Raw genomic sequence first — 15,505 nt, 5'->3', positions numbered from 1 at the left:
TGCATCGGACTGGCTGGTTCCCTGGTGTGGTTTCCTTGGGGATCTTGAAATCTGGGCATAACACAACTACAAACAAAACAAATACTAAACACTATTTTCACCTTTTTTCACAAAAGCTAAAATCCTCTTTGGATTTCCTTTAGTTACCATAAAAGGGCAATGATGCAGGCCTTTCCTAAAAACAAAGTGGTGTAACGTGAACTTTTAAAAAGCAAAGGACACCTGGATACCTCCTTGGTCTCCAGCTTGCCCACTGCACATCTTGCAATTAGATTCCAAAACTGCGTGAGCCAATTCTTATAGTAAATCTCTTCAGGTGTATACACACATACTGTTGGCTCTGTTTCTCTGGAGAACCCAGAAAAAATACACCAATTAATAGTGTACTTTTGTTACTTTAAAAAATTTGTTGTTTCCTTCCACTCCAACATAAACTTCATGAGGGCTGAGATTTTTGTCTTTTTTGTTCACTGCTGTATCCTCAACACAATGCCTGGCATATAGTGGGTACTTAATAAATATATGTTGAGTGAATGATGGCCCTTATAATTGTACCTTGCTTGGGTGTCTTGGTTATTTTTTTTATTTTTGTGAGGTTTTTTGTCTCCCAGGAAGGAGTCTGTAAGCCTCTCCACCACAGGAACTGACCTTTGCATCCCCAGTGCCAGGCCAAGTGTCCACCAGCAAACATGCCCACTACATCTAGAATGAATTGCCTTGCTATGATCCATTCAGAAGAACATTCTAGTTTCCAAAAACACACAGGGCAGAGGCCTCCTCAGTACCTGGTTCAGGAAGATCACCTCTCTGCTTTCACCCACCTCTCCCTGAAATCCCAGTCTAGGCCGGGGCTGTCAGCCCGGTGTGCCCACCTCCCTTCCTTCCTTATCCTTTTCCTCCCTTCCCCCGCCCAGGCCTTCCTGAGTACAGGCAGTTATCTGGAGGTGGTAATTATTGCGAGTAAATTGGAAGTTGTTTTGCACAGGGCTATGTCTCACGCAGGTCGATGTGTATGCTTCCAGAGCACTTGTGACACTCCAGAAATGCCATAGCAACAGCCTGGCGCCGCAGTGCTCCCTGATGGAGATCAGGCGTGGGGAGCGGGTGTGCACAGCACCGAGAAGGCGGGCCAGGTAAGGGCACGCGCAGCAGGGAGCCGCTGCTTTCGCCGCCGCCACCTCTCTGAGCCTGGGGTTCCCCGTTGGCAACAGGGAATAATAATTCGCACGCAGGCTGTTGTCCAGCAGAAATTGAGATAATGGCCTGAACAGTTAGTAAAACTGTAAACCGAGGGCTGGCTATCAGCAATATGACCATTCTTTTTCGCATGTTGTCTTCTTTCCCAATTCTCCCGCCTTTCTGTGGCTCCCCCTGCCTGTCTTGCGCCCTGAGCCAGTGCCTGCCAGATTCCCCTGTCACAGGAGTGAGGTTCCTGCTGGTGCTCTTTTATTCGGTGCAAATAGCATGGCCCCTGTACACCTTTTAGCGATGAAGCCCACAGAGACACTGCCGGCTCATCCTGTGGGGGCCGAGCTACTGATTAAATTGTATTCACTCTGCTTTTCGGTAATTCAGATTGACTGGGAGGAGGCCAGCTGGAATTAGTGACAAATTTGAGGCAGAGAATATTGAAAAAGAAAGGCCGTCTTATTGCCTGCAATGACACGTGATAATTCAAAGATGTTCTCTGTGTTTCCAAGGAGAGCTTTAGTTAGTGAATAGATAAGACTTTTTTGTGAATTATTTGGATGGACATAGACCTCAACTCCTTAAAATCAGTTTTGATCTCTTCAAGGAGTTGAAAAGCAGCCCTTCCTTTTCCAACTACCTCCTCCCTTTCTAAATCTGAGTTTCTGATTTGAAAACAAGAAAGCACTAGGACAGGGGTGGGCAAATTTTTGTGAGTGCGTGCCAAAACCAGCAAAATCTCTGACTCAAAATTCTTCTGCCTGCCAACCCTAATTTTATGAGAACATGTTACACCTACTTGATATCTCTTAAGGTGTACGTATGTGAAGAACGTTGAAGAAATAATAAAATTTATTCGAGCGACAAAAACACAGTATATGATGATGAAAAATACATTTATTTATTTTTTATTTTTTTTATTTTTTAATATATTTTTATTGATTAAGATATTACATATGTGTCCTTGTCCCCACATTACCCTCTACCCCCCCCCCTCATGCCCTCACCCCCCCGTTGTCCGTGTCCATTGGTTAGGCCTATATGCTTGCATATAAGCCCTTTGGTTGATCTTTCCCCCTTACCCCCACCCTCCCCTACCTTCCCTCCAAGGCCCGACAGTCCAATCAATGCCTCTCTGTCTCTGGATCAGTCCTTGTTCATCAGTTTATGTTGTTCATTATATTCCACAAATGAGTGAGATCCTGTGGTATTTATCCGCTCTCCAGTTCCATCCATGCTGTGGCAAATGGTAAGAGTTCCTTTTTCTTCTTCCTCTTCTTAAAGAATACCTTTCAGCATTTCATATAATGCTGGTTTGGTGGTGATGAACTCCTTTAGCTTTTTCTTATCCGTGAAGCTCTTTATCTGACCTTCTATTCTGAATGATAGCTTTGCTGGATAAAGTAATCTTGGTTGCAGGTTCTTGCTATTCATCACTTTGAATATTTCTTGCCACTCTCTTCTGGCCTGCATGGTTTCTGTTGAGAAATCAGCTGACAGTCATATGGGTACTCCCTTGTAGGTAAGTGACTGTCTTTCTCTTGCTGGTTTTAAGATTCTCTCTTTATCTTTTGCTCTTGGCATTTTAATTATGATGTGTCTTGGTGTGGTCCTCTTTGGATTCCTTTTGTTTGGGGTTCTCTGCGCTTCCTGGACTTGTAAGTCCATTTCTTTCACCAGGTAGGGGAAGTTTTCTGTCATTATTTCTTCAAAAAGGTTTTCAATATCTTGCCCTCTCTCTCCTTCTGGTACCCCTATAATTCTGATGTTGGTACGCTTGAAGTTGTCCCAGAGGTTCCTTACACTATCTTCATATTTTTGGAATCTCTTTTCTTTTTTCTTTTTCGGTTGGGTATTTTTTGTTTCTTTGTATTTCAAATCTTTGACTTGATTCTTGGGATCCTCTTGTCTGCTGTTGGATCTCTGTATATTATTCTTTATTTCAGTCAGTGTATGCTTAATTTCTAGTTGGTCCTTTTTCATGTCCTCCATTGTCTCACTATACTTATTGAGGGATTCATTAAATTTATCGGCGGTTTCCATAAAATTCTTGAAAAACCTTATAAACGTGGCCTTGAACTCTATATCCAGTCGTTTGCTTTCCTCCATTTCTGCCATTTGTGACCTGTTTCTTTGTCTCCGCATTTTGGCTGCTTCCCTGTGTTGATAGAGTGGCCCTGCACACCAGGTGTCCTGTAGGGCCCAGTGGCTCAGCCTCCCCAGTTACCTGGGGTGGACACTCTTGGTGCACTCTTGGTGCCTTGGTTGTTGTAGGATCACTGGGAGGAATTGACTCCAGGCCAATTGGCTGTGAGAATCAGCTGTGTCTGCAGTGGGAGAACTTCTGTGCTGAAGACACCCTTCTGGGGCAAGACTTGCTTCAGTGGGGCTTTGGTGCTCACTGAGTCTGCTCCCTGAGTGTGTCCCTTATGGATCTGAGGAGTTGCAATCTGGATGGTCCCCCTCTGACCACCGGGTACAGTGGCTCCTGGATCTAAGGAGGTGCTAATTCAGCCCCTGACTGAGGCCACACAGCAGGAGCCACGAAGAGGCTCAGCTGTGAAGCAATGCAAGCCGCTGCGGGGCCTTGTGCCTTCTCTTGGAAGTTCCGGGTCTGCCTGGCTCAGCTGCAGTTAGGTACATTCACATGCAAAAGCCTCTGCCGCAGCCTGGGTGGGGCGGGGTCTCAGGGAATCAAAGGGCGGAGCAAGCAGCTATGGCTGATTCTCCACCCGGAGTCGCGGTCTCAGTGTCCCGGTAACGGCTGCAAGCACCTCTGAGGGAAAGCCGCCCTCAAGTTCGCCCGCTGCCTGACAGACCAGCTTCTCCCCATATGAGTCCTGGGTCCCCAGAGACTTGCCGGAACCGGAGTTCAGAGCAGTCTGGAGCTTGTGATTCAAAAAGACAGCCACGTCCTCAGGTGCCACCCCCTTTCCGCGTGCGCACGAGCCGCCGTACCTCTGCACTTCACCTCCGCAGCTCCTCTGGCTCTCAGCATGCTTTTCTTTCCTTCTAGTTGTAGAATTTACACTCAGCCAGCCTTCCTGTTGTTCTGGATGATGTCTGCTCTGTCCTTTGCGGTATTTTTCAATTGTTGTGGGAGGCGGCAATTTCCCGGTGTTTATCTATGCCGCCATCTTAGTTTCTCCTCCTACATTTATTTTTTAATGTATACAGGTACACTGATAGTCCAACAGAAAACTTTATGACTCCGTTTGATATTATCAGTGGGACTTTTGCTGCTGCATCACTGATGACATTTTACATCAGGTTTATATTTCGTGACCTTCAGAGATATGCACGAGCTACTACTTTCATCTGTCAGGCTACTCCTATTATGAGACTTAACAAAATTCATCACTGAGAACAAAGATTCACAAGCATATGTGGATGAAAACATGGAGAGTAACGCTGTTGCAAAGTTTTTTAAACAGAAAAAATTTTCTGGAATGGCATTCCAAGTCCTCAATAGTTTGTTTTCGACAATTCTCTCTGGGACTCCTGTCTCTAATCGCTTTTTTTCAATATTTTCCAAGTCAACTCTAAGGTCAATAAATTTCTGCTTCCAAATGGGGCTACTCTGAAATTCAATCAACTGCATTTCAAAGTCAGCCATGTCTATCCATGAAAACATTTGTACGTTTAGTTCCTCCAGTTTCATGCTGTCTGGAAACCTCATGAATTTTGCTGTCTCTTCCAGTTCTCTGAATTTCACAAATCTTGAGAAGAACTGCTCAATAGTTGACTTGATGATGTTTAGAAACAGCTTTTGAAGGCTTTGACAGTCTGTTCTGTCATCTTTTGGGAGGTCTTTGATGTGCCTCTTGAGGTTTGGGAAATATCTAAATCTCTCACCATCCACATCCCTCTTAAAGACTTCCAGTTTCTTTTCAAAAGCCTTTATGTAATCAAACATAACATCAAGTGTCTTGCCAGTTCCTTGTAATTTAATATTTAAGTCATTCAAATGTTCACAAAAATTGTAAATGGAAGATTATAAGAAAGGGTTTTGCGTGCCAGCAAAAGTTACTGGCGTGCCATGTTTGGCATGCATGCCAGGGGTTTCCCACCCCTGCACTAGGAACTATGCATTTATTCCAAATATTTTTTTTATATTTTTATTGATTTCAGAGAGGAAGGGAGAGAGGGAGGGAGAAACATCAATGATGAGAGAAAATCATTGTTGGCTGCTTCCTGCACACCCCATACTGGAGATCAAACCTGCAACCCAGGCGTGTGCCAGGAATTGAACCCAGGACCCTTTAGTCTGCAAGCTGATGCGTTATCCACTAAGCCAAACCAGCTAGGGCCATTCCAAATATTTTTTTGAACACATATGTGCCAGGGGTATTGGCATCACAGACATAGAGCTAATGTTCTAGAGGAGGAACAGACAATATTGAAGTAACCAGAGAAAGGAGACACTTGTAAATTGTAGTGTTACAGAATTTACCAGGCGACCGGAAAACACACACACAGGAGTACTCAGAGATACAGGAAAAACCCATTTATTTCCAGATGTACTAGTACCGTGACTCAGGGGAACCTGTTTCCAAATCCTGAGCAAGCCAATATGAAGGAAGCTGTCTCTTTATACCCTTTGGTTTCTTTGTCCCCCAAATAAGGGTCAAACTTCCAGACCTTTCGCGGACTTTACAAAAAGCCCCGTGTGTTGGGATGGGGGCCATGAGACCATTCCTAAAGGCCTGGCCTGGCCTGGCACCAGCGCTGATAACCCCCTCTGGGGGTTGTGTACTCTTCATGGTTTATGGCCTCTGTAAAATGTGAGTATTTAGGTAAACAGGTCTTGCAAGACCAGATAAGTGAGAAAGGGGCAGTAACCAGCGCAGCCATGGGCAAACGATGGCCCGCAGGCCGGATCCGGCCCGTTTGAAATGAATAAAACTAAAAAAAAAAAAAGACCGTACCCTTTTATGTAATGACTAGGGGCCCGGTGCACGAAATTCGTGCACTGGGTGTGTGTGTGGGGGGGGAGAGTGTCCTTCAGCCCAGCCTGCCCCCTCTCACATACTGGGAGCCCTCAGGCGTTGACCCCCATCACCCTCCGATCGCCTGATCGGCCCCTTGCCCAGGCCTGACGCCTCCGCCAGAGGTGTCAGGCTTGGACAGGGGACCCCCATCTCCCCCCGATCACTGGCTCTGGCCCCCGCCCAGGCCTGAGGCCTCTGGCCCAGGAATCATGCCTGGGCAGGGGACCCCCATCTCCCTCTGATCGCTTGCTCCACCCCCCGCCCAAGCCTGACGCCTCTGACCCAGGCTTCAGTCCTGGGCAAGGGGACCATCATATCCCCCCAATCCCCAGCTCCGCCCCCCACCCAGGCCTGATGCCTCGGCCAGAGGAGTTGACCCTCATCACCCTCTGATCACCAATCACCGGATCGGCCCCTTGACCAGGCCTGAGGCCTCCGGCAGAGGTGTCAGGCCTGGGCAGGGGACCCCCAGCTCCCCGCAGTTGCAGGCTCCGCCCCTGCCCAGGCCTAACGCCTCTGGCTGAGGCGTCCGGCCCGGGCAGCGGGGACCTGCAGTGGCAGCGGGGGGCGCTGCGATCGTGGGCTTCGCTTTAGGCCCAGGCAAGGGACCCCTAGCTCCTGGGACTGCCAGCTTCGACCGTGCCCAGCTCCCATCGCTGGCTCCACCCCTACTTCCTGCTATCACTGGCCAGTGCGGAAAAGGCGCCTGATTCTCCTATCGTGGCTGGGGGCAGGGCAAAGGCGGCCCCAGGGCCGCCTTTGCCCTGCCCCCCAGCTCTTAGCTCCCCCCTGGGTTTCAGATCACTGTCAGTGGCAGGGGGCTTCTTCCTGCTTTCCCTTTCGCCTCCCTGCATTGTGCCTACATATGCAAATTAGCCGCCATCTTGTTGGCAGTTAACTGCCAATCTTAGTTGGCAGTTAATTTGCATATAGCCCTGATTAGACAATGAAAAAGGTATCGCTGTACGCCAATTACCATTTTTCTCTTTTATTAGTGTAGATGTTTACTTTGAATTTATATTAGTTCACACAAACACTCCATCCATGCTTTTGTTCCGGCCCTCCAGTCCAGTTTAAGAACCCATTGTGGCCCTCGAGTCAAAAAGTTTGCCCACCCCTGGACTAGAGGCTAGAGGCTAACAGGAATGTGCCTTAGGGATACTAATTAACTAAATACAGAGTCAGGCTGCTGGTCTCCTTAACCCCCCCCCCCACCACCACCACCAAAATATCTTATTTTCCTCATCAGTAGTAAGGGCTCTAAAGGAGATAAATAGGATGAGGGAGGTGGGGTAGCTACCTTAAAAAAGATGGGTCAGATCTGGCCAGGCGTGGCTCAGTGGTTGAACATTGATCTATGGACCAGGAAATCATGGTTCCATATGCCTGGATTGTGGGCTCGACCCCTGTGTGCCACGTGCAGGAAGCAGTTGATCAATGGTTCTCATTTATCATTGATGTTTCTCTCCCTCGCCCTTCCTTTCTGAAATCAATAAAATATATATTTTTTAAAAGAAGATGGGGCAGGAAATACCTCGCAGGAGAGATTGCTGAGATATGAACAATAAGAAGGAGCGAGCCATGCTAAGATTTTAGGGGACAGTGTTGCTGGCACAGGGAATAGCAAATGTAAAGACCCTGTGGTAGAAATGGGCTTGGTTGTTCCAAGAAGAGAAAGAAAGCCAATGAGGTTGAGGTGAAATTAACAGGATGAGATTTAGATGGGGCCAAGTCACTAGGCCAAAACAGAAACATGGGGAGATAACTGCCTCCCTTTCTGCCTCCAAAACTACCCCTTGCTCTCCATGAATGCTCTTGACCTGTCTCAGTGAAGCTCAGTAAAGAAAACTACAAGGTTCCATGTTTTAATAATCAGAAGAGTGAAAATCAAAAGGTTGAAAAACATTGTTGACAAAGGTGGGGAAACAGGCGTACCCTCACATATTGTTGAAGGGAATGTAAGTTCCCTCATCCCTTATAGATGACAATTTAGCAGTTTCTATGAAAATGAAAAAGACACATACACTTTGACCCAACAATTTCATTTTTGTGAAATTATCCTACAAATATACTCACACATATTCACACAAAAAAATGCATGCACCAGGATAGTTATTGCCACAATGTAATAACAGTCGGAAATATCTATAATAGGGGGACTGGTCAAATAAAGTGCACTCTTAACATTGAAATATACGCAGCCCCTACAACTGAGAAAACTCTTGAATTTTTAAAAATTGAGATGAAATTCACATTACATTAAATTCATGATTTTGACTATTTTGAAGTGTAAAATTATGTCTTTATGTTTTAATATAAAACATCCTTAGAGATATATTGGTAAGTGCTTACCTTCACTCACCTCTGTTCCCATCTCTCTACCTCTGCTGCTGATGGTGGGAGGAACTTTTGCCAATGAGCACCGTTGAAAAGTCTGGGTGACAAAGGAGGCTGAGAGGCTCTGTTGGTAGGGAAAGGTGATGGTAATATTAATCAGGTGTTTCCAGACTGGAAGCACATTAGTGTAACCTGGGAAGATTTTTTATTTTATTTTATTTTTTTATAGCAAAGGTGGAAATTTTATTGAAGAACAAGTACAGACTCCCACCTGGGGAAGGGGAAAGCATCTCATAGCACAGACTCCCACATGGGGAGGGGGAAAGAGTCCCCACTTGGGAAGATTTTTTAAAATGTCCTTGCCCAAGCTTCACCTCTAGAGATTTTGATTTAATTAGTTAGGGGTGTGTCCTGGGCATAAAATTTAAAATTTAGGTATAATTTACATACTGTAAAATCCATAGTCTTAAGTGCATACTTCAAGGAATTGCGATAATTGTTGATACCTGTGTAACCACTGCCCCAATATAAACATAGACTGCCCTGGCCAGTGTTGCTCATGCACTGAGAGGTCAACGGTTCAGTTCCAGTCAGGGCATATGCCCAGAGTTTCCAGCTCAATCACCAGTAGGGGATGTGCAGGAGACAGCTGATCAATGCTTCTTTCTCTCATCAATTTTCCTCTCTTTCTCTCCCTCTCCCTTCCTCTCTCTCTCTCTAAAAAAATCAATAAAAACATATTAAAAATAAAATAACACTATCTTAAAAAACACACACAAAACAAAACATAGACCATTTCCACCACCCCAAGCAATGCCCCACTCCTGCCAAAGGCAGCCAACATTCTGGATTCTATTTTAGATTCATTTTGATTGTTCTTCAAATGTATATAAATGGAATTAAGCAGTATGTAACGTATTGAGATTGGCTCCTTTCACGTAGCATAATGCCTTTGAGATTCATCCGAATTGTTGCACTGATCAGTAGTTCATTCCTTTTGTTGCTGGGCAATATTCCTTGTATGGATATACCAAAGTTTGTTTAGCCATTTACACATCCTGAGTTGATCCCAGTCTTTGTGTGGGCACATGCACTCGTTTCTCTTGTGATGGAATTACTGGATTTATGTTGAACTTATTTGAAACAGAGTTTTACAAAGTTCTTACACAAATTTGCACCCCCACCAGCAAAATATGAGGTTTACAGTTGTCTCACATACTTGCTAATACTTTGTATTGTCTGTCTTTTTTTAAAAAAATTTGATTGATTTTAAAAATAGAGGGAGAGAGAGAGAAACATCTATATGTAGTTCCACTTATTTACAAATTCATTACTTAATTCTTGTATGTACCTTGACCAGGAATCAAACCCACAACCTTCGTGTACTGGGCCAATACTCTAACCAACTGAGCTACCTGGCCAGGGCTATCTGTCTTTTTATTTTATCACTAGAGGCCCGGTGCACAAAAATTTGTGCACTCTGGGGGGAGGGGGGGTCCCTCAGCCCGGCCTGTGCCCTCTCGCAGTCTGGGACCCCTCGGGAGATAATGCCCTGCTGGCTTAGGCCTGCTCCCGGGTGGCAGAGGGCAGGCCCAATCCCTAGGTGCAGCCCCTGGTTGGGCTCATGGCAGGGCTGATTAGGGAGTTGGGGTGCCGCCCCCTGTCATGCACAGAGCAGGGCAGATCGGGAGGTTGCAATGCCACCCTCAGTCACACTCAGGGTAGGGCCAATTGGGGGGTTGGGGCACCGCCCCCTGTCACACTCAAGTCAGGGTCCATGGGGAGGTTGGAGTGCCACCCCCTGTCACGCACAGAGCAGGGCCGATCAGGGGGTTGGGGAGCTCCCCACTGTCACTCACAGAGCAGGGCGGATCAGGGGGTTGGGGTGCCACACCTCGTCACACTCAGGGCAGAGCCGTTGGGGAGGTTATGGCTCTACCCCATCACACACAGAGAAGGGCCCGTGGGGGGCAGTTGGGGCGCCACCCTCTATCACCCACAGAGCAGGGCCGATCAGGGGGTTGGGGTGCCGCCACTGTCACACTCAGGGCAGGGCCGATGGGGAGGTTATAGCTCTACCCCGTCACACACAGAGCAGGGCCCGTGGGGGGGGGGGGTTGGGGCGCCGCACCCTATCACACACAGAGCTGCAGGGCGATCAAGGGGTTGGGGAGCTCCCCCCTATCAGGCACAGAGCAGGGCTGATCAGGGGGTTGGGGCACCTTCCCTTGTCACGAATGGAGCAGGACCAATAGGGAGGTTGTGGCCCCGCCCCCTGTCACACACAGAGCCACAGGGTGATCAGGGGGTTTGGGCGCTGCCCCCTGTCATGCTGATCCCGGTGCGGGGAGGCCTCGCGGCTCCGCTGATCCCGGTGCTGAGAGGCATATTACCCTTTTACTATATAGGATAGAGGCCTGGTGCACGGGTGGGGGCCAGCTGGTTTGCACTGAAGGGTGTCCTGGATCAGGGTGGGGGTCCCCACTGGAGTGTCTGGCCAGCCTAGATGAGGGGATGATGGCTGTTTGCAGCTGGTCACACACCCTTCAGGGTGGGGGTCCCCACTGGGGTGCCTGGCCAGTCTGGGTCAGGGGCTGAGGGCTGTTTTCAGGCTGGCGGGTGACTGAAGCTCCCAACCGCTCCTTTTCTTCTTCTTTTTTTTTATTCTGGGCCAGCTTTAGCTCTGATGCTTGTTTCCAGCTCTTAGGCCTCGGCTGCTGAAAGCAGGTATCTGGTTTGTTTGGGTTCTATAATCAAAACACTGTTTCAACTCCAGCTCTGAGATCCCGGCTGGCTGAAAGCAGGTTTCTGGGGTTTTGTTTAGCTTCTATATTTGTAACAATGTTTCAAACTGCAAGCTCAGAGGCCGGCAGGAGCAGGCGGGGAACGTTGGAGTCCTCCATCACTGAAGCAATCAAGCCTCATGTTCGCTGGTTGCCGGCCGCCATCTTGGCTGGCAGTTAATTTGCATATCACCCTGATTAGCCAATGGGAAGGGTAGCGGAGTGACACCAATTTGCATGTTTCTCTTTTATTAGATAGGATTATTAGTATTACTAGAGACCCAGTGCATGAAATTCATACACAGGTAGGTTCCCTAGGCCTGGCCAGCTATTAGGGCTGATAGGGGACTTCCTGCTGCCAGCCAGGGCCTTCCTTCCCTGGCTGCTGGCTGGGGCCTTCCTTCATTCCATGCCACCCCCTGGTGGTTAGTGTGCATTATAGTGAGTGATCGAACTCTCAATCTCCCGGTTGAATTCCAGAGGGGACACTTTGCATATTAGCCTTTTATATATAGCTTATTATTATTATTATTTTGTTAATCCTCACCTAAGGGCATTTTTCCCATTGATTTTTAGAGAGAGTGTGAGGGAGGGGGAGAGACAGAGAGAGAGAAACATTGATGTGAGAGAGACACATCAATTGGCTGCCTCCCACATGTGCCCCGACCAGAATGGAGCCTGCAACCAAGGTACATGCCCTTGACCTGAATCAAACCAGGACCCTTCAGTCCACAGGCCGATGCTCTAACCCAGGGGTCCTCAAACTTTTTAAACAGGGGGCCAGTTCACTGTCCCTCAGACTGTGGGAGGGCCGGACTATAGTTTAAAAAAAAACTATGAACAAATTCGTATGCACACTGCACATATCTTATTTTGAAGTAAAAAAACAAAACGGGAACACATACAATATTTGTATTTGCATGTGGCCCGAGGGCTGTAGTTTGAGGACCCCTGCTCTAACCACTGAGAAAACTGGCTAGGGTGAGCTATCTGTTTTTTTAATTGTAGCAGTTCTCATGGATACATAGTGGTATTGAAAAGGGGCAGCAATAGAATTTGGGGAACCAGCTAGTATTGTAAGAAATATTAATCATGCTCTGTTAGCCATGATTGTTTTATTCTGATTAAAGAAGGTACTTCTACCCTGGCTGGAGCTGACCTGGAGATGCAGCCCTTCCTCCCTATTTGGAGCTGCCTGTTATCATGGAAAGATGAACAACTTTGCTGCAGAAACCAGAATCACCAGACCTTTGAAGATCCCCAGCCCTTTTGGCATACCTGCAGGCCTTTGTGGAGCTCCAGCCTGCTTACCTGTTAATTGTCCATCTGGCACTATCTTTGGCTATTTTCCCATGTAATGCCAACCCTTGCATATCACTAAGCCCTTTGAAGGCCCCTAGTTCTTTTGCATATCTGTAAACTGCCCTTTTGCCTACTTTTCCTTTGTGCTTTTGCTATATAAGCAACTGGCATATGGTGAGCTGCAGAGAATATTTCTGTGGCTGACCTGCTGCTCTCCCATACTGCCAGGAGTACTGGAATAAACGCTCATAGAATATGATTCAACCCTGTCTCTGCTTCACTGGCTCAAGTACTGACAGGCAGCACGGACCCATTGTTTGTCTGGTTACAATATCTCCTCGGGGTTTTAAATTGCATTTCCCTTATGACTAATTATGTTAATTATCTTTTCATGTATTTATCTCATTCACATATCCTCTCTCATAAAGTGCCTGTTCCAGTCTTTTGCCCATATTTTTTGGTTGTTATTTTATTATTGATTTGTCGGGGCTCTTTGTATATTCTGGATGCTAGTCCTCTATGAAAAACATGTATTGTAAATATAACTATTGTTTAAAAGATCCCCAGTGATTCTAACATGAACCCCTGGCTCACTAAAGATCAGTCCTAGAAGCTCTTTACTTTTATGTGTCCCCAAATCTGCCCCCCTGGCAACTGTGCCTGAGGGTTGGCTCTTCAATCCACATGAATATCCATGGCTGGAGGGATTTTAGGAGTGAGGGCTGGATCTGTCTGGCTTTGGACAGTTCCATTAATCTGAAATGTTCTCTTATCCTCTGATGTGAGACCATAGATAATTCTATTCTTGTCTCCACTGTAAAATTTTCCATGTCTGAAACTTGATCTTTTTGTTGTTGTTGTTAATCCTCACCTGAGGCTATTTTTCCCATTGCTTTTCAGAGAGAATGGAAGGGAGTGGAGAGAGAAACATCAATGTGAGAGAGACACATTGATGGTTGCCTCATGCACATGCCCCGATGGGGGGTGGGGGTGGGGTGGGGGTGAGGGAAAGTGAGGAGCGAACCTGCAACCCAGATACATGCCCTTCACCAGGAATCAAATCTGCGACCTTTTGGTGTGTGAGCCGACCCTCTAACCACTGAGAAACACCTGCCAGAGTTGAAACGGCTCTTATTGTCTGACCCATTCCCACCACCTGGAGATGGTTGTATCAAAGGGACAAAGATATGTTTCTCCTGTATGGAGCAAGCTATGTCCTAGGTATAGGAGTGTGATTTTCTGTTTCTCCTCCCTGCCATTGTCCTCAGGCTGCCTACATGCTCACTGAAAAGAAGAATCATTTTCTAGCAGCCTCAGCAACCATTCAGATGAGGCTTGGAATTGACAGCCTGGTCCTGATCTCTTGGAATTTGCTGTGTATTTGCTACATGACATTGCATAACACACTTAACCTCTCTCTGAGTCTTGGTTCCTGTGACTGGTAAAGGAGAACAGTAACTTCTCACTTGTGGAGGAAGTGCATGGCATAAGGTAAGTGTTCACAAGCCATTAGTTCCCTTGAAATGGGAGCTGTGAAGTTTTGGCTCTGGGAGCAGTGCAGCTGAGCCCTATGCTTGGGGATTTACCTTGCCCTCAATATGCTCTGGTGTTATTTATCTGCCCCTTTCCTCCGTACCTTCTGAAGCCTATATTGGCCAATGTCCCTCCTGCTGTGTCATCCTCACCTGCCCTTCTTGGCTAATTTGAACAGAGCATCCCAAGAGGGCACCTAGGGTCTTTAAGCTCAGAGAAGATGACTTGGAAGCCAATTCTTTGGGACATACAGTTCCTGACTCAGATCTGGGCAGGGAGTCAAGGCCTTTGAAGGGCTGTAGAAAAATGTAACCCTCACTCCCCTCTTTAAGAGCTCATAGTTTTTACTGTCTGTCTCTTTTAGTGCCAAAGAGGAAGGGAAGAGGACCACAAAGGTTAAGATTAGGTGCTCCCTGGGAGTGTCCTCCTGGGCAGGCACCGGAGAAGAGCCTTGACTCCATCTGGTGGAGAGGCGCCCATGCAGTAAAGGAAGGGTTTCTCTGCTGCTCCAGGAGGAGGATGAGGAAGCTGAGGGGGAATTCATGGGAAGCTCCCAGAAATGTCCTTGACCTGGGGAACAAATGGGTATAGGGCATCTGGAGAATCCACCAACACTAGGCACTGGCTGGATCCCATCCATTTCCCAGCCAAGCATGGGTGGTTTTGTCCTAGCACAAGATGTGAGTAGGGAATAGAAAAGGAATGCCACATTCCTGAGTGTAACTCAGATTTCTCTAAGCTATTTCCAGGTCTGTCTTGAGGGCAGGTTCAAGAGGGAGACAGGGGGAATGCTGGCAAGAGGAGTGACTGGGATGGGTATACTCCCCTTTCCTGGTTTCTGGTCCCCATTAGTGTTTTGGATATATCAATCCTACCCAGGGCCGGCCTCATTCTAGCTCTCCAACATGTTGACCATTGCTCCCTTTTAGAGATTAGTACACTGACAAATCCATCCATCCATCCAACAAATATTTACTTATCAACTCCTATGTGTAGGTACTAAGCTAAGTTCTGTGAATCTGTAACTGTGAAAAAGACATCTGTCCTTCACAGAGTTCACATGATCATGGGGGAGTCAGAGAGGTTATCAGGAAGCCACATTCTATGGACTAAGTCCAAGGATAAAAGCAAAGTATGTCACATTGTGTCACAGAGGACACTGTTGGGAAGAATCATGGAAGGACCCTAGAACAAGAGGGACCAGAGCTGAGAGCTGGGTGGAGGGGTGCAGGGGGAGTCAATAGGAGGGATAGTGAGACAAAAAGGAAGGGAATAAAATCCAGGCAGTGGAAACAGCATGTGAGAGGGCCTGGAGGCAAGATCTGAGTAAGAAAATGGTTCCCTTTGAGAAGAGTGGTGTGTGTGTGTGTG

At 47.0% G+C, this 15,505-nt stretch overlaps 1 protein-coding gene across 1 annotated transcript in view; it reads left to right on the top strand.

Moving 5' to 3' along the window:
• RPS4X (ribosomal protein S4 X-linked) overlaps positions 1–12,448 on the top strand; it is a 32,228-nt gene extending 19,780 nt beyond the window's left edge. The window contains exon 8 of the mRNA XM_081080872.1: positions 12,430–12,448. The gene's annotated coding sequence lies outside the window, so the exon portion shown is untranslated. The remainder of the gene's footprint in view (positions 1–12,429) is intronic.
• Positions 12,449–15,505: the final 3,057 nt, after the last annotated feature.

This window comes from Myotis nattereri (genome assembly GCF_964212035.1).
Source record: "Myotis nattereri genome assembly, chromosome: X".
In the NCBI taxonomy this organism is placed as follows: domain Eukaryota; kingdom Metazoa; phylum Chordata; class Mammalia; order Chiroptera; family Vespertilionidae; genus Myotis; species Myotis nattereri.
The sequence above is the reverse complement of the archived record's forward strand: the minus strand, read 5'-3'. Positions and strand labels throughout refer to the sequence as shown.